At 43.1% G+C, this 27,505-nt stretch overlaps 1 non-coding gene across 1 annotated transcript; it reads left to right on the top strand.

Moving 5' to 3' along the window:
• Nucleotides 1-18,832: 18,832 nt before the first annotated feature.
• Nucleotides 18,833-18,904, top strand: trnad-guc (transfer RNA aspartic acid (anticodon GUC)). Its single transcript has one exon. It is a non-coding gene; the product is annotated as a tRNA-Asp (tRNA).
• The last annotated feature ends 8,601 nt before the right edge of the window (nucleotides 18,905-27,505 follow it).

The following is a 27,505-nucleotide window of genomic DNA, read 5'->3' as shown; positions in this document are numbered from 1 at the left end:
AAATGAATTGAAAAAAAGGGAAAACTCTGTCAACTGTATTTTTTTAATTGAAATAATTGAGACAGATTTGATCACACACTCTGTGACCATATGCCACGTCAACCTGCTGCTGAAGGGTTCCTTCGGTACCGGCTCCTCAATGACTGGAGTCAATTCCTTCTGCAATGTGCATCCATATATGGATGGAGAAGGTTGCTCAAATAAATCAGGGATTCTGCTGAAAAAAGGGTAGCGCTCTCGCAAATACTCAACGGGGAAAGATAAAATGTCATACGGTCTTATCACCCTCTCACGGTGAATTGCACGGACAATTTGGGCTTCTAAGTGTAACAAACGCAGCAGCCCTCCTGAACCTGCGCTTAAATACCCGAACTTAACTGGGTTATCTGAACAATTTACCCTGGGTTAACATACCCAGTTTAGACAGTAAACCTCCTTCTTGGAATATCCCCCAGGTATCCTGTTTGTTTGTTTGTTTGTTTGATTGTTTTATTAGGATAAATAATTTAGCAACAGCATTAGCTATTCTTCCTAGGGTCCGACATACACTTCTTCTTCTTCTCCTTTCGGCTTTGTTTACTAAAGCATACTCCTAAATTAAATAGACCTGCTGGACTCTACTGCCCTTTTTTTTAATAACTTGTGCTTTTTATTATTTTACCTCTTTTCTCATCATTTTATTTCATTTTATTTGTTATTTGAGCGAACTCTTAAATTAAATACTTTTTGAAAACCGTGTTATGGATAGATATTATGGAAGTTATGGATAAGCCCTGAATGCAGGCGTTGTCAAATTGGTTTAATTCACCGCACGAATCGGCACAGATTACTCTGTAATACTGTATTTGACCCGGTCTTTGTACGTTTTGACCGTATAGAAACATAATTCTTGTTTTCTTGTAATTTTTGATACTGTAGTACTACTACAGTATCTAAAATACAGCGGTACTCATTTTACGGGACGAAACCCAACCTGTTGAAGCTGTCAATCATACGTGTACATCAGTACGTGATTTTACGACAGATAAAATAAAGGAAAATGATTTATATGTTTCACGCTCGTGTAACAGTCAATCCAATCATACACATCTCATACTTACAATGGCAAGAAATACATTTCATACAATGAAAACGTACAAAGACCGGGTCAAAGACCGGGTCAAATACTACATATTACAAAAGTAATCTGTAACAATTTGAACGGTGAATTAAACCAATTTGACAATTCTACGTCACTATTATTACTCTATTTCTAGGTTTTTTTTAAGAGGGGAGCCTCTCACTTGAAACACTAAACAAAACGTCCTCTGAAGCTCTTGTGTTGTTTAGCAGATAAAGTCTCCCTCATCAGACACAGATTACATCATCTAAAGAAGCTAGATATTTGTATTATTTTAACAAAAATTTCAACAGAGAGGCTCTGAAGGAAGAAAAAATAAGTTTTGTGTCCTGAAATGTCCTTAATTCTCAAAACTGTCATATCAGCTATGCACCTGTTGTTTAATGTAACTGTGAGAGAGGCACTTAGCTCCCGTGTGAACCAAGCCTTAGCGTGAGAACTGGCAGGCGGGGGTTGAAGGGGTAACCCCCTCCGCAAGGTGCTGAGTAGAAAGGTATAAAGACGCGAGAGCCGGAAGTCCGGGTTCAGAGTCAGCTGCGGGTCTAGCGCACGACGCCCAGCGGGTTTATGGCTGCTCTCTGCCAGGACTGTTTCGGCTCTCCAGTCTCTTGTGTCGAGGTAAGAGTATCAAAGCCTAGCCCCTGTGTAATTGTTTGTTGCTCTGCCATTTGTGGGGGATAACCTGGCACAGTTATCCTAGCAAAGGGAAGTTGTGTGTGAGTCTTTTTGTGTGTACTGCTTGTTTGCTAATAAATGTATTCATATCTTATAGCAAAAGCGAGTGTGTGTCTGATTCATTTTTGCACAGCCGACCGCTCCCGAGCCTAAAGTGAGATTTCTCCCAAAACAGGCTCATAGGAAATTTAACATTTAACTTATGGGCATCTAGTCTTAAAATGAGAGGATATTTCTATTCTCAGGCTTCACTAAGCCTCCCACTTACGCAGCTTCTCGTGAACGCGCAGCCAGACAGGACATGATGTAGCGCGCTTTCACACACACTGCTGCAGCCGTTTCACACACACACCATGACCTTTGGCCCTGCAACAGCAGCTCCTTTTTCTTCACTTTCACGTATCTTTCTTTTCCTTTTTCTGTCTTTTTCCAATTTCCCATCAAAACCATATCTCTTATGCCTTTCTTTTACAGGTTCCCAACTTTCAGAAAAATGTTGCATCATGTACCGTGTATCGGGCGGCACTTTTTGGCTGGAACCTTGTCCCATTTCGAAGGTTTAATCAGTTATGCTTTTAGCCATAAATTACTTTATTTTTGATCTTTTGAGTTTCGTATATTATTTTGCACAATATTTTTCACAATCTTTTATTTACTTATTTTTAGGGACGTCCCGTGGACTAAGAGTCTTTTGGAAATTATTTTAGGTTCGCAATAGGTTTTAGTTTAACAACATATTTGTCATTTTAGCAATCTTTTAACTTTCTTTCAGCCCATACGTTTCGTTTTGACAGTTTGGTTTTAGCGCAATTAATTTAATGAACAATTGAAACTTTACTTCATAATTTTGGAAACCGCAACAATGTCAATAAACAGTTTGAATCATGAACATTAGACAAAAACATTAGACAAAATAAACATTAGACAAAAACCATTCCAATAGAAACCTCCTCTTGTTATTCCGTAACATTACTTTAAATTCCCTGACTTTTATTTCATCACGATGGGTCCCAGGCCCGTGGCTGTTTGGCCCTATTTCACTAAGCCCAGGCTAGCATTTTCAAAGTACCTGACTTTTTCACAGTGGGTCCCAGACCCGTGGAACAACGCCTTATTGACTAACCCCAGGCTAGTATACACGGAATTTCACTCGTATTTGACCATAAAATACGTTAGCACATTTAATACCACAGGTATTATTGAGAGGAGCATCTCTTACCAGTTTCATGTGCCCTTCCTGGCTCGACGGGGTCTCGTCACCGGGACTCGGACCGGCGCAGGACCAATTCCTTTCATTTTCTTTGTTATTTATGTTTTCATTGTGTCTTGCCACTTTTAATGTTGATGTAAAGCACTTTGAATTACCTTGTGTTGAATTGTGCTCTACAAATAAACTTGCCTTGCCTTTTCCCTTCACAGCGAATCAGTTGCCTCCATCTGAGCCTTCAGTCTTCTGCATCCTCTTGTCTTACCCCGACTACCTTCATGTCCTCTTTCACTGCATCTATAAACCTCCTCTTTGGTTCCTCCGGTTCTTCCTGCCTGGCAGTTCAAAACTCAGCCTCGTTCTATTAATATATCCACCATCTCTCCTCTGGACATGAACCATCTCAGTCTGGCCTCCCTGACTTTATCTCCAAACCCTCTAACATGTGCCGTCCCTCTGATGTCCTCATTCCTGATCCTGTCCAATCCGGTCGCTCCTATAGACCAGTGGTCCCCGACCTTTTCTGTACCGCAGACCGGTTTAATGTCTGACAATATTTTCACGGGCCAATCTAAAGGTGTAGCTGATAAAAACAAATAAAATGACAAGATCGGCATTAAAAACTGTGGTATTTTCTTTATAGTAATAATAATAATAATTAAAGCTGCAAGCAGCGATGAACGGGCCCTCGCACTCACGGGCACCGCCCCCCATAAGCATATCAGAAATGACACCACCCACGACTTCCTATGTCAAACCATTCAAAAGTTATAGCAGAATAAAGGGACAACCAATCAGAAGAAGGGGCGGGGCTAATTCAGGTCAATGAAGGTCAAGGACTCATTACAGAGTCCCATGACACCACCCACGACTCTCTATGTCAAAACATTCAAATGTTATAGCAGGAAATAGGGACAACCAATCAGAAGAAGGGGCGGGGCTAATTTTCGCCAATTATGGTCAAGGACTCAATACCGAGTCCCATGACACCACCCACGACTCTTTATGTCAAACCTTTCAAAAGTTATGGCAGAGAAAAGTATTCTAGTGGGCGCTGTTGAGCCGTTAGGCCACGCCCATTAATGGAAACCATGAAATATCAAATGTATCGACAGGCCTGGCTTTTCTTTAAGTTGCGACATGATACAGGTGTGTACCGATTTTTGTTCATGTACGTCAAACCGTATTATGGGGCTTGAGGCGCAAAGTTTTTTCTGTCTGAACCAATCAGATGAAGGGTGGGCGCGCGGAGACGCGGAGGATGGAGACGCACGTTTTGATGTATAACACACCTGGGTGCACGTTACGTTCGGGCCGTATTAATGACCGAAGAAATGGCATAAATTGCGCCAAAATTACACGATTAATTCAAAATGTTCAAAATGGCCGACTTCCTGTTCGGTTTCGGCCATGGCGCCAAGAGACTTTTCTTTAAGTTGTGACATGATACAGGTGTGTACCGATTTTGGTGAATGTACGTCAAACCGCATTGTGGGGCTTGAGGCACAAAGTTTTCTAGGGGGCGCTGTTGAGGCATTAGGTCCCACCCATTAATGCAAACCATTAAATATCAAATTTTTCACCAGGCCTGGCTCAGTGTTTCGAGAGGAGGTAGTAAAACGTTAATACCTGAAGCAACAGCAGGACTGGTGTCATCACCATCACCACCTTTGAACAGCCAATATGCTTACAGTGTTTTTTCATACACGTATAGTTCATACAGGAAGATAGTGTAGCCTTTGTCTCACTTGATTTGGCCTTGTATTCATATACATACTAATTGAATGATTATAGGCTATCCCATTTGTTGCCCAAATAAATAATTTCAAAATCAGTAAATAATTAAAATCAGTACTCGAGTTGTAAAAAAAAAAAATCAGGGGGGATGGTGGATTTGATCATATGGGGACAGATAATTGTGCTGATTAAAAATAATATAATATATTACAAATAATAGCAGTGACCAAAACACCTGCAGAAATACTGCAGGAATGACATAGCAGCAGTTAAAGGGGACCTATTATGAAAAACACGTTTTTTCTTGTTTTAACATATATAAAGTGGTCTCCCCTCACCCTGCCAGCACAGGGGAGACAAAATACCATGAATTTCTGCAAGCTCTCTGACCCCCGCCGGGCAGAGTCCCCCAGTGTCACGTGGTTTTTTTTGAGCCGATTAGAATCTGCTCCTGTCGTTACGTAACGACAGGAGCAGATTTCCATAGGTTCAGCCTCCGCTGCTGAAACCACGCCCACAACCAGCTCTCTCCGCCGGCTGGAGCGGTCCATCCTTCAGCCAGTCGGACGCGGCGCCGCGGCGGAGCGGATCCGGGTTAAATCATCCAGGTTCCCGGGTGGTTTGGGAGCTGGGTCCTCGGGGGTCCGTCCCAGGCTGGACCAGCTTCATCCTCCGAGATTTTCAGGCAAATCTGTCGGTTTGATCCCCGGTAACCGACGATGCGCACAGGATGCGCTCCGGAGCGGATCTGTGCGCCCGCCGTGGTGTTGCGGCGCCCGTCGCGCAGCATCCGCCGGGCAGATCCGGCTGAAATTCCCCTGGTCGGTCCCCGGGAGTCCCTGCTACCAGTCCAGGCCGGTTCCTGCGGTCCCGGCCGGTCGGAACCGGTCAGATTCCCCCGTTAAAGCCGCGGTGAAGCGCTGCTCCCGGGCGCCCGGCGTGGCTCCGGGGCCAGCGTTCAGCATCCGCCGGGTAGATCCGGCTTAAATAGTGCATAAATGTTATTTATATACAACTCATATTTTATTTTTTTAACAATAAAGTTTCCATTTGTGAAAATTCAGTGTTGTGATAATTTACAGGCTTGGGCTGCTCTGGCGGAGCGAGGTTTATGCTCCTCCCCTGCTACACGTCATTCAGGGAGCCAATCAGCACAGAGCCTCATTATCATACCCCCCCCTTCCCTAAAAATGAGGCGCAGAAAAAGAGGTTAGAAGCGGTAAAACTAGTGACAGGGCCCACAGGCTGGATTTATGATTTATGTAGAAAAAACAAGCTTTAGATTGTTTTTAAGACATTCAAGGCCTGTTTAAAATATACATTAAATGCCATAATAGGTCACCTTTAAATGCAGCCTTCTGTAAGCTTTAAATATCCACTGGGCTTACATCAAATACATCAAAACACAACAATAAAAAACAGTTTTCTGAACTTATCAATATGACTCTGTCCTTCACAGGATAAGTAAAATGGATCACTGCAAAAACTCTAAATCTTAACAAGAATATTTGTCTTATTTCTAGTTAAAATGTCTCATTTTAGTAAAAAAATCTCATTACACTTAAAACAAGACTCATCACTGGAAAAAACAACAATTTTCACCTGTTTCAAGTAGATTTTCACTTGTAATAAGTAGAAAAATCTGCATGTGGAACAAGATTGTTTTGCTTGTAATGAGAAGATAAATCTTGTCCCATTGGCAGATTTTTCTACTTATTTCAAGTGAACATTTACTTGAAACAGGTGAAAATTGTCAAATAAGTTATTTTTCTGGTGTTATTTTTCTGGTGATGACTCTAAATGTTGAAATAGCAGTAAAACCACATTCATTGATGAAATGACATAAGGGATGGAAAGGGGGGATGGCAGTTTTACAGGGGGATGATTTGGACCGTTTTTATTTCAGGGGGGAAATCCCCCTCATCCCCCCTCAACTCGAGTACTGATTATAATAAAGTGTCTTATAAATCAATAATTTTAAAATCTCAATCCTTATTTTTATTTAACGGCCAGGGTTTATAGGCTGCATATTTACACTGTGTAGCCTGAAAGTGAACTGCAACTTACGTGCGGACGCATCTTTGCTGTGGAGGGGGCTGAATAAATCAACCAATTTTTGACATTTGGCCGTGTCTTCCTCCAGCGCCTTTTTTTTCTCTCTCCCTCTCGGCACCGCCTTGTCGAGGCAAAACCTCATTTTAACTCTCCCTCGCTGTGGAAACAGCCCCTGCTTGTAATAATGGCTGCAGCTCGAGCGGCAGAGCTGGTGGTGGGCGTGGTTTCAGCAGCGGAGGAGACCGAGGGGTGGTGTGCATTTTGGTGACGTAAAGAAAATGCACCAATCTTAACGGCTCACAGAAACCACGTGACAGTGGGGGACTCTGTAAGGGTGGGGGCGAGCAGATCTTGCAGATTTTCATAGGGATTTCATCTTTTCTGTGTTGGCAGGCTGAGGGGAGACCACTTTAAATATGTTAAAACAAGAAAACACGTGTTTTTCATAATAGGTCCCCCTTTAAAGATTTTCTAACAGTTTAGTTTGTTATGAACGTCAGAGATGTAGTTATAACACTGCATACTTGTGAATAATTATAAACATTGAAAAACGTACTTTTATATGAAAATAACCAGAAACAGATAGCTATAACATGGTATTTATATACTGCTTTAATGAACATTATTTTTATAGCCTATAAGCTATAAATATTATTTTTCTATTTTAATAAAATTAAATGTTTTTCTCTCATTTCAATTAAAACAAATAGGAATATTATCGGTTTTAATGACAATTATTGTACATCACAGCTAATTGTAAAATACATTGATTCAATTCGATTATATACAGGAATTACAGGCTATGATAATAATAGAAAAGAAAGAAAAATGACTCAAACAAAAAAAAAAAAACAGTGAGTGAGACAGGCAAGACAGCGACAACCAATGCAAGTGGGATGTCAACAGTGTATACATATTTCAAAACACAGACAACTTCTGAGCAAGTGGTTTGTTGAGCAGATATTGGAATTAATCTCAGATTATGCATGAGGTCACTCTCACTCTCAACTAAATAAATAAATATATATATATATATATATATATAAATACAACAACACACCCCTCTCCTCTTAAAATAAATTCAAATAAACAATCAAACTTATTTCCTTATACAATTTATACAAAAACCATATGTCTTTGTAAAAGAGCATAATACAAAGTCTTTCAGAATAAATGTACGTATTTTTAACGTGTGACAGCATCCTGTATCATAACTACATCTCTGCCGTTTGTACAAACCAAACTGTGTGGAAATCGGGTAAAGAGTCTGGGAGTTATGAATGATTGTAGTCCGGGAGAAACCTTGCTCAGTAGAAATTATGCACTAAGACGCAAATAATGCCCTGTCCAAGATGGCGGCCGCATCGATCGGCGCCCGGTCCAAGATGGCGGCAGCTCAACCCCTCCCCTCCCCTCCCAGTGCTGCTGCAGCAGTCTTCTCAGCGGCAGCAGTCCTGCTGGATCTGACTGAGACACAGTCTGATCACACATAAATATTCATTTAAAATCACGTCTAATGATTAGGTTTATCAAAATCACAGGACATTTTCAAAATACAGTAAACAATATACTTATGAAGTCCCATATGTCTATGACATTTATTGACAAAGACATAGATTTTTACGTTATTAGTTCATTTTTTTAATTTTTAGAGTGACCAAGTTTTTCAAACACAATATGTTACAGTGTATGATTTTTTACTCCTGTTGTAAGCTATCTGAAACTGTCATTTGATTTTCCTTACACAAAATCTTTGATTTTTAATTAATATTTTTCCAGAAATACAGAGTGACATAAAAATGCCAATTCCTTTCAAGAAATAACCACGATACGCGACACAGTCAACAAGGAACCTACTGCCAATCAAATGTGTCAATCGCATTAAGATTGGATAAACCAAACAGCAACTAAAGCACATAATTTGATGAAAAATGTATACCTGACCAAAAGGTGGCGCTATGGAGTTCATCCAAGATTGTCATATCCACTTGTTCAGAATGGAAGCCCGATTAAATGTATTGAATTTGGGTTCATTCTGACCAATTATGTTTAAGTTACAACAACTTTTATGTTCATGGCGAGACCCCGAAATTTGACAACCTCTGACAGCGACGCCCTTTGACACAAACTTACAGTTTTCTCTGTCACTCATCATCAATGCCTTACCTATTATCTCACCAACTTTGAGATCAAGAAACTGATCTCGTTTGGAGCACAGATGCAAACTAGAAGACATGACAATTCCTGGTGCCAACAGGTGGCGCTACAACCGATCCTGAATATTCCACCATAGATGGGTTCAGGCCCAACCTACAATCATGCACATACGTTTTCGACCACATCAAATCATGTATTGCTGAATTACAGCCAATTGATGTTTGATGGCGAAGCTTAAAAATGACCTCAAACTTCGCCGGATCACTACGGTCAAGCCCTCTGGCAGAAACTTAAAAGCTTCGCAATTTAGCGTCGGCCATGTGTCTAGATTGTACAAACCAAGTTGTGAGCCAATTCGATAAAATCTCTAGGAGGAGTTCGTTAAAGTACGAGGCCTAGAAATGATCAGAATTCATGAAAAATGACATTTTCTGTTCAAAATGCCGGACTTCCTGTGTAACTTAGACCATGGGTCCAAAAGACTTTTTTGTAGCTCTTTGTCTAATATAATACTCACATAAAGGTCATTGCTGTAAGTCAAACCATATTGTGGGGCTCGTCAAAAAACATAAAATAGGTGGCACTATAGAGCCCATTCTTGTGGACCCATGCCTGTCGCCCATAAAATACGTAATTTTACGCGACTCTGGAAGCGTGTGCAAAATTTGGTGAGTTTTCGAGCATTTTAAGGCCTCCAAAAAGGCAATTTATTTACGGCGAGAATAATAATAATAATAATTAAAGCTGCAAGCAGCGATGAACGGGCCCTCGCACTCACGTCAACCGCCCCCCATAAGCATATCAGAAATGACACTTACGACTTCCTATGTCAAACCATTCAAAAGTTATAGCAGAAAAAAGGGACAACCAATCAGAAGAAGGGGCGGGGCTAGTTCAGGCCAATGAAGGTCAAGGACTCATTACAGAGTCCCATGACACCACCCACGACTCTCTATGTCAAAACATTCAAATGTTATAGCAGGAAATAGGGACAACCAATCAGAAGAAGGGGCGGGGCTAATTTTCACCAATTATGGTCAAGGACTCTATACCGAGTCCCATGACACCACCCACGACTCTTTATGTCAAACCATTCAAAAGTTATGGCAGAGAAAAGTATTCTAGGGGGCGCTGTTGAGCCGTTAAGCCACGCCCATAAATGCAAACCATTAAATATCAAATGTATTGCCAAGCCTGGCTTGCATGTAAAATTTGGTGACTTTTGGAGAACTATCAAATATGGACCAATCAGATGAAGGGGATGGGCGATTAGATTAGAATCATGAAGATTCTACTTTTATTTTATTTTATCTTTTCTAAATAAAGGCTTCGAATTCTCTATGAAATTGTCGTGTTTGTGATAGTAAATAATTAAAAAAAAATATATATATATATTTATCAGATTTTCAATTGTCATCTGACGGGCCAGATATTATTGGAGACGGGCCAATTTTGGCCTGCAGGCCGCCAGTTGCCGACCACTGGTTTACAGCTTAAGAAAACTCAAATATCCTATCTCAAAAAATTTGAATATTCTGTGAATCTTAAACTGTAAACCATAATCAGCAATATTAAAATAATAAAAGGCTTGCTTATGTGTGTATACCTGAAGTGTGACTACCTGCAGAACGTATTTTAGCATGAAAGCTTTCATATTTAACGTACATCAAGCATCCTGTATCATAGCTACATGTCTGCCGTTTGTAACAAAGCAAACCGCGTGGAAATCGGTTGAAAATTAAGCAAGTTATAGTTATTTCACTTATGCAGACACCTCCTAGCGATACCGATCCAAGATGGCGGCCACGCCCGACGTTCTCAGGCAGTCAATGCGGCGCCTCGACCAAGATGGCGGCCGCGCTGAACATCAGCCCCTCCCCCCGCGGGAGCTGCGCGCGCAACGCCCCCCAACCCCCCAAGCCCCTTCACCCCCCCACCACCCCTCCCCCCGTCCTCCTGTGGGAGCTGCAGCCCCTCCCCTCCCCTCTCCTCTACTCTGCTGACAGAGAAGGATCAGACCAGCCTGTCAGACAGACTGATCGAACATAAATATTATTTAAAAATAATAATGTTCGACACAATTTCATAGAATTAACTGTAGCTTTAAACAACACATTAAACAATATATTTAGGGAGTTACGGAGGTGAAAGGACATAAGAAAAAAAAATGTGATTTATTTTAAAATAAGTTCATATTTTGAAAAAAATAGAGTTACAAACTTTAAAAAAACCTATAGGTACCAGTGTATGATTTTTTAGTCATGTTGAAAGGTATATAAATCTGACATTTAATTGACATTTAACAAAACCTCTGATTTTAAATTATTATTTTACCAAAAAATTCAGAGTGACGAAAAATGCCAATTCCTTTCAAGTTCTGACCACGATACGCGACACGGTCAATAAGTAACATACTGACAATCATATGTGTCGATTGCTTTAACATTGGATGAACGAAACAGCAATGACAGCACATAATTTGATGAAAAATGTATACCTGACCAAAAGGTGGCGCTATGGAGTTCATCCAAGATTGTCATATCCACTTGTTCAGAATGGAAGCCTGATTACATGTATTGATTTTGGGTTAATTCTGACCAATTATGTTTAAGTTACAACAACTTTTATGTTCATGGCGAGACACCGAAATTTTACTACCTCTAACGGCCACGCCCTTCGATAAGAACGTACAGTTTTCTCTGTCAGTCATCGTCAATGTCTTACCTATTATCTGACCAACTTTGAGATCATTAATCTCATCTCGCTTGGCGCACAGATGCATACTAGAAGACATGACAATTCCTGGTGCCAACAGGTGGCGCTACAACCGATCCTGAATATTCCACCAAAGATGTCTTCAGGCTCAGCCTACAATCATGCACATACGTTTTCGGCCACATAAAATAATGTATTGCTGAATTACAGCCAATTGATGTTTCATGGCGAGGCTTAAAAATGACCTCAAACTTCGCCGAATGACTACGGTCACGCCCTCTGGTGAAAACTTAAAAGCTTCGCAATTTAATTAATCACGTTAGATCACGCTAGAATGGGGGCTTGGATGCCTGAGCATTTCACAGTCATTTATATGTATGTGCATCTGCTATTATGGGAAATTATGGGAATTAGTTGTTTTGCTTTTTAAAAAAACAACAATACGAAAAGACAAAAAATTACACTCGTCACTTGATTATATCTCTTAATAACAAGTCAAACTGCGCCCCCTGCTGGTAAGAACATGTAAATCTATCTGTTGATGTCAGTAAAGTAAATAGGTGAAACTCAAAGTTAATTTGTAATTTTTGACCTGACTGAACGGAGCTGAGACGCCATTTCAGGGTGGAGGTTATGAACTAAAAATCTGAAATAAAAGGACTTAAATCTGTGATTCAGAAGGACATTTAACTGGTGAGTCAACCGATTGAAGCATACGTTTTGAAGAAATGGATGAAAAAACTCTTAAAGATTTCCTGAGCTGCCACGTTTGTTCAGAGACTTTCAAAGATCCGGTGTCTCTGAGCTGCAGCCACAACTTCTGTTCAAGCTGCCTGAAAAAGTTCTGGGAAGAAGCTAAAAACAGAAACTGTCCCATCTGTAAAAGAAAATCTTCTAAAGACTATCCTGGTGTGAACTTTTCACTGAAGGGACTTGCCGACTCTTTTGCTGGAAAACAGACAGATGGATCGTCTGAGACTGAAAAAGAAGAAAAGAGGGAGGAGGAAGTTTGTAAGAAACATCGAGGAACAACTCCATTGTTCTGTTTCGACGAACAGAGAGCTGTGTGTCCTGTCTGTGAGTTTTCTCTGCACCAGAACCACAAAGTGGTTCCTGTAGAAGAAGCAGTCGGTGAGCTGAAGGAGCTGCTGAAATCTGACTTAAAGTCTCTGCAGAACAAGAGGAACAAATACAAACAAGTGGAGGAAACATATAAAGATGTGGTTCAACACTCGGAGAAGCAGCTGCTGTCCACAGAGAAGCAGATCAGAGCAGAGTTCAACAAACTCCAGCAGTTCCTGAAGGAGGAAGAGCAGTCCAGACTGGCAGCTCTGAGGGAGGAAGAGGAGCAGAAGGGGAGGAGAATCAGCGGGGAGAGGAAGAGGATCCAGGAGCAGATCTCCTCTCTGTCAGACAGCATCTCTGCTGTGGAAGAAGAGCTGCAGAAAGACAACATGGCGTTCCTCAGCAGGTACAAACCCACCCGGGACAGAGCCAGAGAGCAGAGCTCTTCAGAGTCTGGGAGAAGATGGGGGACCAGGTCCACTTCAGCCCGGTGGTTCTGGACCCAAACACTGCATGTCCTGGTCTCCATCTGTCTGCTGATCTGACCAGTGTGAGACGTGGAGATACATGGCAGCAGCTTCCTGATAATCCAGAGAGAAACGTTAAAACTGCTGATGTTTTTGGTTGTGAGGGTTTGACCTCAGGGAAACACAGCTGGGAGGTGCAGGTGGGAGATCATCCTGTCTGGCAGGTGGGTTTGGTTAAAGACTCAATTGACAGGAAGGGAGAGGTGTCTGCTTCACCTGAATATGGAATCTGGTGTTTGTCGTATCGTGATGGAAAATACACCAATGGTGTTAGTGAGATCGTCACGGTGGAGACGAGTCTCCGGAGGATCAGAGTCCAGCTGGACTATGACGGGGGGACGGTTTCCTTCTACAACGCTGAAGACATGACACACATCTACACTTACAGAGACACTTTCACTGAGAAACTCTTCCCTTATTTCTGTGTTGTAAACTCTGATGATGCAAAAACTTCTGAGATCAGAATCTGTCAGACAAAGAATAGATTAACCTAAGATAAAGAAATATATATTTATGTGTCTTTAATGTTTTGATGGAATAACTTTTACAAGATCAGGATTATTTTAAGTAAAAAGTTCACATGTACAAACAAACGAATCTCAAAACTTTAAAAATACGACACATTTAAATATTATTGTAAAACATTCAGCGTATTTGTTCAGCGTTGAATAAGATACCAAAATATAAAGGTTTATAAAGCTGTGATTCATTTTATTCAAGTTTGTATTCATGTTATAAATGTGCTGGAATCACTGGGATGAGATCTTATGTTTTACTTTCAAACTTTACTGTTTAAATAAATGTTGTAACTAGTTAAAAATATGATATAAAAATCCACCATGTTCCTAAATCTGAGAGCTATTTTTAATCAACCTGCTGATTTTATAACATTTGAAGAGTAAAAGTAAAATAAAATCGATATTAAAGAACATATTTCTGTGTAAATGTTGTAAGTGTTCAAATGTCAGAGTTTATGAGTCTCCTCAAGTTTCAGTCCAAAGATCAGAGTTTTTAAACAAACTGCAACTAAAAGATACTAAAACATGAAAAACTGTTTAAACGTAAAAACACAGCTGGTTCTCATGTGAGCAAATGTTTCATAATTGTTGCTTCATAGATTTTTAAACCATTAAATGTATCATGTATGTTTATTTTATCATTCTTAACTGTGGTTCATAACCACAGAATCTGTACACAATACACAATAGAAGGCGCTCTCTATTCTATTATAATGGTGTTCATGAAGACTCAAGTGTTCAGCAATACACAGACCTCATATAAATATATATACATATATACATTAGCCAATAGATATATATTATATATATTTATACTACAATACCACTAAAATCATAATACCAAAACTAAATATAATAAATAATAAACACGGCGACAGCAGTCGACGTGACACCTTCATATGTGAAACATTGATTTTGTTTAAGTTTCTTTCAATCAAACATCTGTATTAACCTGGTAAACAAACATGATCATGATTTATTTTAATTATTTGATATCCTGATATAATAAACTGCATGTAATTTCTTTTTGGGGAAAATAAAACATTAATGAAGTGAACTGACTTCGGTTTAATGAGTCTGTAAAAACAGGGAGACACAGGTTTCTATTTAAATGGTCATTTTATTGATAACCGCTGAACACATTTTCTTGAAGTTAGAGAAACACGTGTGGCACGTAAAGCCAACGGAGCAACAATCCCAGAATCAGAGCGGTAGAGGATTAATATTATAATACAGAATAAAAGCCAAACTGACAAAAAGAGACAAGTGAAAACTAGGAAGAGAGGAGTGATTGAAGAAGGTTGGAAACAGACGGAGCAGCAGAAAGAGTGAAAGACGTCCTACGAGAGAGTCAGGGTTGCAGCTTCATGGCTGCTGCAGAAAGTAGATGCAGAAGTTCAGAGTGAGCACACTTGGGCCCAATCCCAATTCAACTTCACTCGCCCTTCTTTTCTCCACTCGCACTTCTTTTCTTCCCTAACCCCTAAAAAAGAAGGAGGAGATTTTAGGGCACTTGAAATCTAGGGCACTTGGCCCAGGTGCCTGTCCCAATTCTCCCCCTACCCCTCGTTGCCATCCCTACCCTGATCAGGAAGCAGAGAGCCAAAAGCTGTTTTAATTTCAGCTGTAGCGCTGTTAATATGGCACTTTATTAAGTTTTAATATTTTTTCAGGTATAAAGGTAACCTTTAAGATCCGCAACCGGGGCTCAGTTTATTCAAATAACGCCTGTTGAGAAATTTGCTCAGAAATTTCGAAAATTCTGTCTGCCTACGCCGTAGGCTCTGCGTTGGTGTAACGCGGAACCATAAATCCCTTTATTCTGGCGTGATCTTCGGCAACTTTATCTGAAACTGTGTAAATTACCCAGATAACAGCTGGATTACTTTGTGGTTTCTGAAAACTATTATATCAGAAACATCCAAAACAAATCTGACGGGTCACAGGATTATTTCTCTCTATTTCTCTGAGACGAGTCTGCCTGTTTGCCTTCGGTCGGCGAGTCAAATCGACGCAGAGCCTACGGCATAGCTTACGTAGCCTACGGCGTAGCTTACATAGCCTAAGGCGTAGCTTACGTAGCCTACGCCGTAACCTAACAGCCTTTACTCCGGCGCGATCTTAGCGAACAACGGACAAAAAAGGGATTATGTACATTCACTGAGTGAATATTATGAAAGTAAAATATTGGTTTGTAACTAGAAATGTAATCAAAACGCAGTTTTATGCAGAAACTAACTCAAAATATTGATTTTATTCACAAACAAATAAGAAATGTCCGCCATGTTTTTTTTTTGATTCAGTCCGCAAATGACGACGAAAAGCATTCTGGGAAATTTTCATACCCCCTTGCTCGCGAAGTGAGCATCTGAAAACCCTCGATTTGAAGGGGCTATTGTCAGCCCCTAGGCCTCGTTATGCCCCCTCCCTCTTGGTGAAAAGAGGAATTGGGACACCACTACCTTCACGGGAATGCGCAAAAGTTAGGGTTAGTGAAGAAAACGAAGGCGAGGGGTTCAATTGAGACGCAGCCTTGATCTCCTCCCTGATGCTTCGTATCTGACAGAACACTGACCTCTAGAGGCCAGAGGAGCCAGTTCAACTTGTTTCATGTACTGATGCTGCATATCTGACAGAACACTGACCTCTAGAGGCCAGAGGAGCCAGTTCACCTGGTTTCATGTAGGACCCAACAATTGCTGACTCTCAGTCCTGACTCCAGCTGTTCTCACTCCTACACCATCGTATTCTCTCGGCATACACTTTCATTGCTATGCGGATGATACGCAGCTCTATTTGTCTATGAAGCCGGATGAAACAGAACCTTTAGTTAAACTTCAGGCATGTCTTAGGGACATCAAGGACTGGATGTCCAGAAATTTCTTGCTTCTAAATTCAGATAAAACAGAGGTTATCATTCTTGGTCCAGAGCATCTTAGGAAGGGATTAGATGGTGTTGCGATGGCTTCCAGTGCAACTGTGAGAAACCTTGGTGTTGTTTTCGATCAGGATTTGTCGTTTAAGCCATATATTAATCAGGTTTGTAGAATAGCATTTTTCCATCTCTGTAATGTTGCAAAGATTAGGAAAATCCTCTCGCAGAGTGATGCAGAAAAACTAGTTCATGCGTTTGTATCTTCTAGACTAGATTGCTGTAATGTGTTATTAGCAGGATGTCCAAGTAATTTGCTGAGTAGGCTCCAGCTGATCCAGAATGCAGCAGCCCGAACACTGACAGGAATCAGCAGGAGAGACCAAGTCTCTCCAGGGTTAGCATCGCTCCATTGGTTACCCGTAAAATTCAGAATCCAATTTAAAATGTTATTACTTGCATATAGAGCCACTTCAGCCCCAAAACACCACCTCCATCCCGGCTCACCCGGAGCCCCCCAAAGACCCGCTCTCAAGCCCCCCCTCCGACCACCGGAGTGAAAGAGCCAGCCTGCGGAGCTGGAGGACCAGGGTCCTGGTACCCTAAACACCCAGACGCTTTAGCAGTTGCAATTGCTTTCAATACTGCAGCTGGATCAGAGGAAGCTCTGATTGAGGTAGGATTATATACACACAGAAATGTCATTGAAGAAGTTCTGAAAATTTCTGTCAAGTGAAAAGAGCAATTATTTAGGACAGCATAGAGCATCACTCAAATATTTAGGACAGCATAGAGCATCACTCGAATCTGAAAGTCAATCTGCAGCAGAAGATGTCTGAGATATCCAAACAAGGTTTTAGAGGGACAGAGCAGATGTTGTGTCTACATCGGTGGTGGTAAATCTCTTAAAACCCTGGTTCTTTGGTCGCTCTCCTCTTCTTCCTCACTGCTGATCTGTTCCAGTCCTTGTTCTGGAGCTAGTGATGGTTGATCAGTGGTCCAGCACTGAGAGACAGATGAAAATGCAGGATGGTAAAAATTAATTTAACTTTTTTCCAGGTAGGATCAGAACATTGGGAATGTCAAAGTTGCAGCACAAACCTTTGGATTGGTGCACTTACTTTGTCAGCTGTAATCAGGAACTTCTTTGGACTTTGACTTAACCTGCAGTATCCATCTTGCTGTCAAGAATTGTAGCAGATATTTTTTACAGGATTTTTTTCATTATGCCCGCCGTTTTCAAAGCATGTCAGTTTCGTAATGTAGTGGTTATCACGTTTGCCTAATACGCGAAAGGTCCCCTGTTCGAAACTGGGCGGAAACATGTATGACTTTGCAATAACATAATCTGGACTTGGAAAACCACTGCAGTCCTGTTCTTGGTGCACAGGACAGGAAGGCCGACCATCTCTTTCTCGCATTGGGTCTCATGCAGAAATTATCTTTTGTTGCAGTTCCACAACTGACCAAGAGCCAGTCCTTCTCCTTTCACCTACACTTTAAAATGTCCAATTTTCAGGAAAAAAATAAACTTATTAACTGCCTGACAAAGGCTGATGGCTGGTTTCCCAGCAATGGTGGGTGCTGAAGAGGTGAAACAACCGTGGATGAGCGTCTTTGGGGTCCCAGAGACCCCGTTGGAGGTCCTCTAAAACTCATGAGAACCGGGCCGAGGGCCGGGACTTCAAGCCGACCGAGTCCGAGAAAGGCGCATCGTTGTCGGTAACTTTTTCGTCGATCACCGGTCCTCGGCTGGAAGTCCCCACCCGAGCGATTTAGCGGTCTAATCTCGGGCCGAACGACGCTGTTCTACCCTCCAAAATATTCTAAACTCTTTTGTGGTGGTCTCGGACTCGTATTACAAACCGTGAGCTAGCGCTACGTGGCACCTTCAGAACAGACATGGGGGTTTGGCGGACCGCGACCAAAGTAAATGACTAATTTCCACGTTCGAAAAGGTTCTTCCAGAAAGTGATTTAGAGCACGTTTCAGTGTGAGTGAAAGAGCCAGCCTGCGGAGCTGGAGGACCAGGGCCCTGGTACCCTAAACACCCAGACGCTACTGGTACCATGAACAGCACTCTGTCAGATGCTCAGGCGCATTTTGCTTTTCACTCATGCTGTGGTTTCAGGACCTTCTGTTAGGACCTTCAGTCAGCTTCCTCAAAGAAACAAGAAATAGCTGTCCTCGTTAGTATAGTGGACAGTATCTCTGCCTGTCACGCAGAAGACCGGGGTTCGATTCCCCGACGGGGAGACTTCTTGTTTAGTACGATGATACCTACATGATTAATTCAAGTAAACAATGGTCATTAAGAAAATAGACTCTAGAAGTTGCTTCTCAATGCTGCAGCTGGATCAGAGGAAACTCCGATTGAGGTAGGATTATATACACACAGAAAATGTCATTGAAGAAGTTCTGAAGACTGAAAATATTTCTGTCAAGTAAAAAGAGCAATTATTTAGGACAGCATACAGCATCACTCGGATCTGAAAGTCAACCTGCAGCAGAAGTTGTCTGAGATATCAAAACAAGGTTTTAGAGGGACAGAGCACATGTTGTGTCTACAGCGGTGGTGCTAAAACTCTGGTTCTTTGGTCGCTCTTGTTGTGCGTCTCGGGTAGCTTGGCTGTCCAGTTATCGAAGGGTTATTAATAATTTTATTAATAATTATTAATAATTAATAAAGTTGACTATTTATCAAATTGAATAACCAATATGATAAGTAAAATCCTCGGGGCACCACCCTGTTCCTTAAGCAGGGAAATGATAACTTTTACAGCAGAATATCAGTCTCAGAAATTAAGGTTTATGCCTAATACAGTAATTGAAGGGTGAAATTCGAGCACTAGGCTCTGTCAAACAAATCAATTGTGACCAAACTGCATGAAACAACAGACACCACTCATAAAAGTCAATCAGAATTTATTTACATACAGGTGTCAAAAGATGATAAACGCAACACCCCAAATAATTCTGATGGCACACTACATAAACAGGGACAGAAATTATACAAGGCAAAAGTTCCAGTCATCTGTGTGGGGTGTGACTAGTGTGTGTGTGTGTGTGTGTGTGTGTGTGTGTGTGTGTGTGTGTGTGTGTGTGTGTGTGTGTGTGTGTGTGTGTGGGATCTCAGACTGGCTCGGGAATTTATGACCGAGGGGAGCGTCTGGGTGTGTGTGTGTGTGCGTGTGGGGGGGGGGGTTAGTACGAGAGGAAGAGAGAGAGATACCGAAGAAAAGTACAATAATAGACACTCTTAAATAATTTCTCACTACCAGAAACCCAAGACCTTCTGATCTTTCCCACACAGAAATGCCCCAATGTGAAACTAAACTTCACACGTGCGCTCTGGTCATCCAACCGGGAAATCTAGAAGGGCCTTGTTTTCGGTTGTCGAGAAGCATGTCATAACGATCCAGCAATGTGGATGCAGCCGTAGACAAATAAGAAGATAAACAAACACTTAAGTTAATAAACACAACTATGACGGGATCAGCAGTCCAGCTCACAGCGTAAACTAACTTTTAAAGTGTATTACTAAGTTTCTCTGCCCAGACACCAAAAACAGCCTCTTACGTGAACCTTTGCAGTTGAAGAAAAAAAAGGGGTGGTCGGTCAGCGTTCCCTGGGGAACGGCTGGGTGTTTACGCTCAGCAGGCGATCCTGATAAAGCGGCTATCACTCCCTCCTGTGTCCTTGCTGCGGATGAGGGGAAAGGCAGCTGGATGAGGGGACAGCAGCTGGGCACAGCACTTGGCTTCCTTCAACTTCGGATCGGCGTCGCGTTCACGTCGAGTCAATGCAGGGTCCCTAGTTCGGCTTTCTGGGCTCGGAACTGCGTGGGTCGCTCGTGCAGCGCTGCAAAACGGACGCTCCTTCGTTCACGAAGGAGAAAGCCGGCCCTTGGCTACAGCAGAGACCTGTGGGTGAGAAGGAGGAAGCAAAAAAAGAGAGAAGAGACCGGAGAGAGGGGGGTCTCCTCTTTTATAGCTGCATACAGGAAGTTGATACCCCTTCCTGCAGCTTGGGGTCCTTGTCCAATCAAAGTGTGGTGCCTTATCACCAAGAGGGTCACATATGCAAATCCTGGTGTCCATGGGGTCTTTCCGTTCTCCAGACCACGCTGGAGGTGTCGTAAACTCACCATGAGGCAGGGATCATGAAAGTTTAGGTCTTTAGGTTTACTGGTCCAAGAGAAATGTTCACCCACTCACATATGTCATGAATTCATAATCATATGGACGGTAGTCCAACATCCCCCCTTAGATTTGACAGCGGGAATGCAGGGTTTGGTTGTCAAATCTACCAACGGTGCAACCGTCCATGTGATGCAGTCCTGGTTGGCAGAGGGGCACAGTACTTAAAAGTTCAGAGGTTAGCATAGCGCTGGAGGCTTTGTCTGGGCAGAGGTGAGGCACGTCTGGGCAGACGGAAATACGCTATGCTATATGAGACTAGGGTATAAAACATAACAATAAACATAAAACATAAAACATAAAACATATAGGAACGATAAGGGATTCGATTATGCAGTTCAGTGTCATTACTAGTAGAATGAGGTAGATAAAGATAAAAAGAAGGGAGGTTAGTTAGGTTACGGACCCTCGATACGTAACTGCCAAAAGCAGACCGGACCCAGCGGGTGTTCACTACGTGTTAATCCCTTGGCAGAGCGGTGCTGAGGAAGGAAACGGATCGGAGGGGGTCCGTCCTGTAACAGAACCGACCTCGGGTAACGGAAGAAGAAAGTATTGTTCCCTAACAATTTAATCATTCTGCGATTAATTGTTAGACCCGGAAAAACAAAAACAGAACAAATTAAATAAAATTGTGAGTGTAGGTCTGGGTTTTACTTCCCTAACACTCCAAGATCCCTGCCCCCCCCTTTTTCAGGGGTGGGGGGATTTGCACTTCTGGGTCAGAAGTTGTCAGTCAGCTGCAGACGAGTCATGCAGCTCGTTCAGTGCTCTGGCCAACAGGGTATATATGGCACCCCCCCGGCCTGCTGATCTACAACGTCTGCGGCGTCTCTTGGGCTGTACCCTTGGCTGTACCCCTCGGGCGTCAGCACCGGGGTGGAGCACCTCTCGGTCACTCTGTGCACCGTTCTCAGAATCTACGGTGGGACGTCTCTGTGTTTCCCACGCCAGCTCAGCGTACCCGCGGATTTCTCGCATTTTGAGATCTCGCCTCCCGCTGCAGTAAAGAGTTACCTTACATCGCACGCTTTCATGGAGGTTATGTAGGAATAGAGACTTAAAATGACGATCATTCTCCAAACCGGGAGTGTTGCGTCCCTGGAAAAACGCAGCTCTCAGACGCCAGTAATAATCTTTGGGGGTTTCTGACTCCTGGTGCTTAATTGAAGAAGCAGCCAGAGTAGCTGAAGCCCAGTCGGTTTCAGAAAAGTACTCTTCTAGCAAAGCCTGACGGAGTGCTTCATAGCAGTCTCTGGTTTTAGCTGGAAGGGATCTTATGAAAACACGAACGCTCCTGGCTGTGGTTTTCCAAAGAAGCTTTACCTTCTCGCTAGAGGATGCATGAGGTAAATCTCGGAGGCAATCCTGAACCTCATCGAGATAATTCTCAATATTTGACCCTGAATCATCCGGGTCAAAGTGTTCTATGTCATTGGCCAGGGACTCAAGGTCACGGAGACGCAAGCCTTGTCTATGTGGCGGGCCAGGGTCGTCTGGTCCACCAGAACATTCCTGATACAACCGGTCCCTGTGCCGAGAAGAATAATTAGTTCTTGTCTGGTGTGGAACAGGTAGGTCGGAGTGGGGGTTTAAACCACCTGACACAACTTTTTGTCCCTCAGGGAAAGGTTCCCGGAAATTTGGATTTACGGCCTTCAGATTATGAGGCTGGCCGCATTTTGGACTCAGCACCCCATCTTGAACACGCGGAGCAGTGGGCCTGAGGGTGAACGGGGGGCACGCTTTAAGTCTGACCCCCCTTTCCTCATTTTGCACCTCGGTGGCTGCACTTTCATTTCATCCCAGGTGATAAGGTCTGGAACGGTGTCAGTAGCGTTTGGGCTACTGGCTGTCCCCCTGGGCTCAGACGGGATAAGCAGGTTAACTGCTGGATCCTTTCTCTGGCCCCCTGCTGGCCGTGGGTCAGTGTGAGATTGGTCACGCCTTTCATCACACTGCTGCAAATTGTTAATGATCGGGACACTGGAGAGTTGATCTACTTTAATTTCTGATTCGAGCCGTGGCTCGCGGTTCCCATGCTTGTTTTCAACCCATCGTGGCTCCATTTTCTCGGAGCTTCGAGTGGACCCGTTACAGGAGTCCAGTGACTGCTGACGAAAGTCCAGCGACTGCTGGCGGAGACTAAGCGACTGCTCATAGAGGCTCACTGCCTTCTCCCGGAGGCAAAGTGCGTGCTCACGGAGCAGCCATGACTTTTCATGGCGTTCCTCCACGTGGCTGAACTTATGTGACTGGAGCTGGGTTTTGCAACTAAGCACATCAGAGAAGAATGCTTCTCTGGAAGAACTCTTAATTAAAGAGATCAACTCCTGTGTCCTATCACCAGCGTTACGTTCATAATTATGGGCGTTATTCACCTCCTCTGAGGAGCATCGACTAGTTTCTCGGATTCGTGCTTGAGCCTCTCTTAACAGGCTTTTCAAGCGTTCAATCTCTTCCTGCGCCTCGCAGTGCGCCAACACTTCCCCCTCGTATTTTTGTCGCCACCTGTGTTTGTTTTCCCCAGCATGGAGTTCTGCCTTACGTTGCCATAGCAACGCCAGTTTACCCGGAACGTTGGCTACACAGGCTTTTTTATACGGTTTCTTGGCGAAGCTAGTGAGCTCTGCTATCCTCCCTTCGCAGGTCTGGAGGTCATAGTTATTTATTATGCTCAGCTCATCTCTGGGTATTTCCATAATACGTGCAATTACTTCTTGAGTGTCGGTAAAAGTGACGCTGGGGGAAGCCTCGGCCCCCCCTTCATGGTTACCTGGGCTAGTCATCGCGCGTCTGGCCAGGGGACCCGGGACTGAAGGGTACCTGGCGAAAAGCTTCCTATTCAAACGGAACTTGCCTGATGGTCCTTCTAGTCAATCTCTGGTCACCTCTGCTGGCTCTGCGTCCAAATGCGATGAGTTTCCTGCCCTGTGCACCACACGCAGTTCACGAACCGGACACCAGTGTTTCGCTTGCGACTCTGCCAAGAGATTAACACTCAGTAATGAAGTAGATTCACGTTATCACCCAGATTAGGAGGAATGAGACAATAAATGAAGCATGAGAGACTGAGCCAACTCTGATCTGTGCCTGAAGGCAGTTGGGGTCTTGGTTATCATAAACAGAATTGAGATAACCTTGGAAGCACAAAAAAAACAAAAGAGAATCAATAAGGTGGATTAAAATTGAAATGCCACCCAAATTAAAGATTCAATTTAACAAACAATAGAAATTAATCCGAAAGATTAATAACTCACATGGGGTAATCCCGACAAAGTTCTATTAATAGAATTTAAAGAACTTGAAACAAAGCCAACCATTAACTTCAGTGAAGCAGTAGCATTAGCTTCAGTGATAGTAAGGTTGCAGAGGAAAATTAATCAAACAGATTAATAAAGGTAGTGATAAAAATAAAAGTTCAAGTTACAGTAATAAACTTAAAGAACTTAAAGCGACCAACCCTTAGTGAAGCGAGGTTGCCATTAACAGGTTTTAAAATAACCGTAGGAATCAGATAATGAGAGGGGAAGAAAAATAAAAATATTTTCTTTCCCGATCAAAATTAATGTTCTGTTATTTCATACAAATTCAGTCACAATGTCGTTATTAGAGCCTCACACGGGGCACCATTTATGTTGTGCGTCTCGGGTAGCTTGGCTGTCCAGTTATCGAAGGGTTATTAATAATTTTATTAATAATTATTAATAATTAATAAAGTTGACTATTTATCAAATTGAATAACCAATATGATAAGTAAAATCCTCGGGGCACCACCCTGTTCCTTAAGCAGGGAAATGATAACTTTTACAGCAGAATATCAGTCTCAGAAATTAAGGTTTATGCCTAATACAGTAATTGAAGGGTGAAATTCGAGCACTAGGCTCTGTCAAACAAATCAATTGTGACCAAACTGCATGAAACAACAGACACCACTCATAAAAGTCAATCAGAATTTATTTACATACAGGTGTCAAAAGATGATAAACGCAACACCCCAAATAATTCTGATGGCACACTACATAAACAGGGACAGAAATTATACAAGGCAAAAGTTCCAGTCATCTGTGTGGGGTGTGACTAGTGTGTGTGTGTGTGTGTGTGTGTGTGTGTGTGTGTGTGGGATCTCAGACTGGCTCGGGAATTTATGACCGAGGGGAGCGTCTGGGTGTGTGTGTGTGTGCGTGTGGGGGGGGGGGGTTAGTACGAGAGGAAGAGAGAGAGATACCGAATAAAAGTACAATAATAGACACTCTTAAATAATTTCTCACTACCAGAAACCCAAGACCTTCTGATCTTTCCCACACAGAAATGCCCCAATGTGAAACTAAACTTCACACGTGCGCTCTGGTCATCCAACCGGGAAATCTAGAAGGGCCTTGTTTTCGGTTGTCGAGAAGCATGTCATAACGATCCAGCAATGTGGATGCAGCCGTAGACAAATAAGAAGATAAACAAACACTTAAGTTAATAAACACAACTATGACGGGATCAGCAGTCCAGCTCACAGCGTAAACTAACTTTTAAAGTGTATTACTAAGTTTCTCTGCCCAGACACCAAAAACAGCCTCTTACGTGAACCTTTGCAGTTGAAGAAAAAAAAGGGGTGGTCGGTCAGCGTTCCCTGGGGAACGGCTGGGTGTTTACGCTCAGCAGGCGATCCTGATAAAGCGGCTATCACTCCCTCCTGTGTCCTTGCTGCAGATGAGGGGAAAGGCAGCTGGATGAGGGGACAGCAGCTGGGCACAGCACTTGGCTTCCTTCAACTTCGGATCGGCGTCGCGTTCACGTCGAGTCAATGCAGGGTCCCTAGTTCGGCTTTCTGGGCTCGGAACTGCGTGGGTCGCTCGTGCAGCGCTGCAAAACGGACGCTCCTTCGTTCACGAAGGAGAAAGCCGGCCCTTGGCTACAGCAGAGACCTGTGGGTGAGAAGGAGGAAGCAAAAAAAGAGAGAAGAGACCGGAGAGAGGGGGGTCTCCTCTTTTATAGCTGCATACAGGAAGTTGATACCCCTTCCTGCAGCTTGGGGTCCTTGTCCAATCAAAGTGTGGTGCCTTATCACCAAGAGGGTCACATATGCAAATCCTGGTGTCCATGGGGTCTTTCCGTTCTCCAGACCACGCTGGAGGTGTCGTAAACTCACCATGAGGCAGGGATCATGAAAGTTTAGGTCTTTAGGTTTACTGGTCCAAGAGAAATGTTCACCCACTCACATATGTCATGAATTCATAATCATATGGACGGTAGTCCAACACTCTCCTCTTCTTCCTCACTGCTGATCTGTTCCAGTCCTTGTTCTGGAGCTAGTGATGGTTGATCAGTGGTCCAGCACTGAGAGATGGATGAAAATGCAGGATGATAAGAATTAAACTTAAACTTTTTTCCAGGTAGGATCAGAACTACGCCTAACACGCAAAAGGTCCCCTGTTCGAAACTGGGCGGAAACATGTTTGCCTTTGCAATAACAATATTTGGAATTGGCAAACCACTGCAGTTGTTTTTGGTGCACAGGACAGGAAGGCCGACCATCTTTCTCGCATTGTGTCTCATGCAGAAATTTTTTTTTATTGCAGTTCCACAACTGACCAAGAGCCTGTTATTCTCCTTTCACCGCCACTTTAAAATGTCCAATTTTCAGGAAAAAAATAAATGTATAAACTGCCTGACACAGGCTGATGGCAGGTTTCTCAGCCCTGGAAGGTGCTGAAGAGGTGAAAAAACCGTGGATGAGCGTCTTTGGGGTCCCGGAGACCCCGTTGGAGGTCCTCTAAAATTCATGAGAACCAGGCCGAGGACCGGGACTTCCAGCCGACCGAGTCCGAGAAAGGCGCACCGTTGTCGTACACTTTTTCGTCGATCACCGGTCCTCGGCTGGAAGTCCCGACCCGAGCGATTTAGCGGTCAAAACTCGGGCCGAACGACGCCGTTCTACCCTCCAGAATATTCTAAACTCTCTCGTGGTGGTCGCGGACTCATATTACGAACCGTGAGCGAGCGCCACGGGGCACCTTCAGAACAGACATGGGAGTTTGGCGGACCGCGACCGGAGTAAATTACTAATTTCCATGTCCGAAAAGATTCTTCCAGAAGTGGTTTAGAGCACGTTTCAGAGCATTGGGAACACAATGAAATAGGTTTGTAGTAAAGTATAAAAAAATGTTATTGGCTATATCGGCCTGGAGCCACTTAGCCTTGTGGCTTCAGTACCAAAACACCACCTCAATCCTGGCTCACCCGGAGCCACCCAAAGACCCGGCTCACCGGCCGACCCCGGGGACCCGCTCTTAAGCACCCCCTCCGACCGGACACCGGAGTGAAAGAGCCAGCCTGCGGAGCTGGAGGACCAGGGTCCTGGTACCCTAAACACCCAGACGCTACTGAGAGAGATGGATGAAAATGCAGGATGATAAGAATTAATTAAACTTTTTTCCAGGTAGGATCAGAACTGTATCTCCCATGGTCTGAGCTCACGTTATAGCACGTTACGTAGAGTGACATGCCAGGTAACCACAATAACAGGAGAAGGGGATTGAATGGTATAATGGTTAACACTCTGGACTTTAACTTGACCTGCAGTATCCATCTTGCTGTCAAGAATTGTAGCAGATATGTTTTACAGGATTTTTTTCATTATACCCGCCGTTTTCAAAGCATGTCA

Source organism: Cololabis saira, chromosome 13 (assembly GCF_033807715.1).
Source record: "Cololabis saira isolate AMF1-May2022 chromosome 13, fColSai1.1, whole genome shotgun sequence".
NCBI lineage: Eukaryota > Metazoa > Chordata > Actinopteri > Beloniformes > Belonidae > Cololabis > Cololabis saira.
The sequence above is the reverse complement of the archived record's forward strand: the minus strand, read 5'-3'. Positions and strand labels throughout refer to the sequence as shown.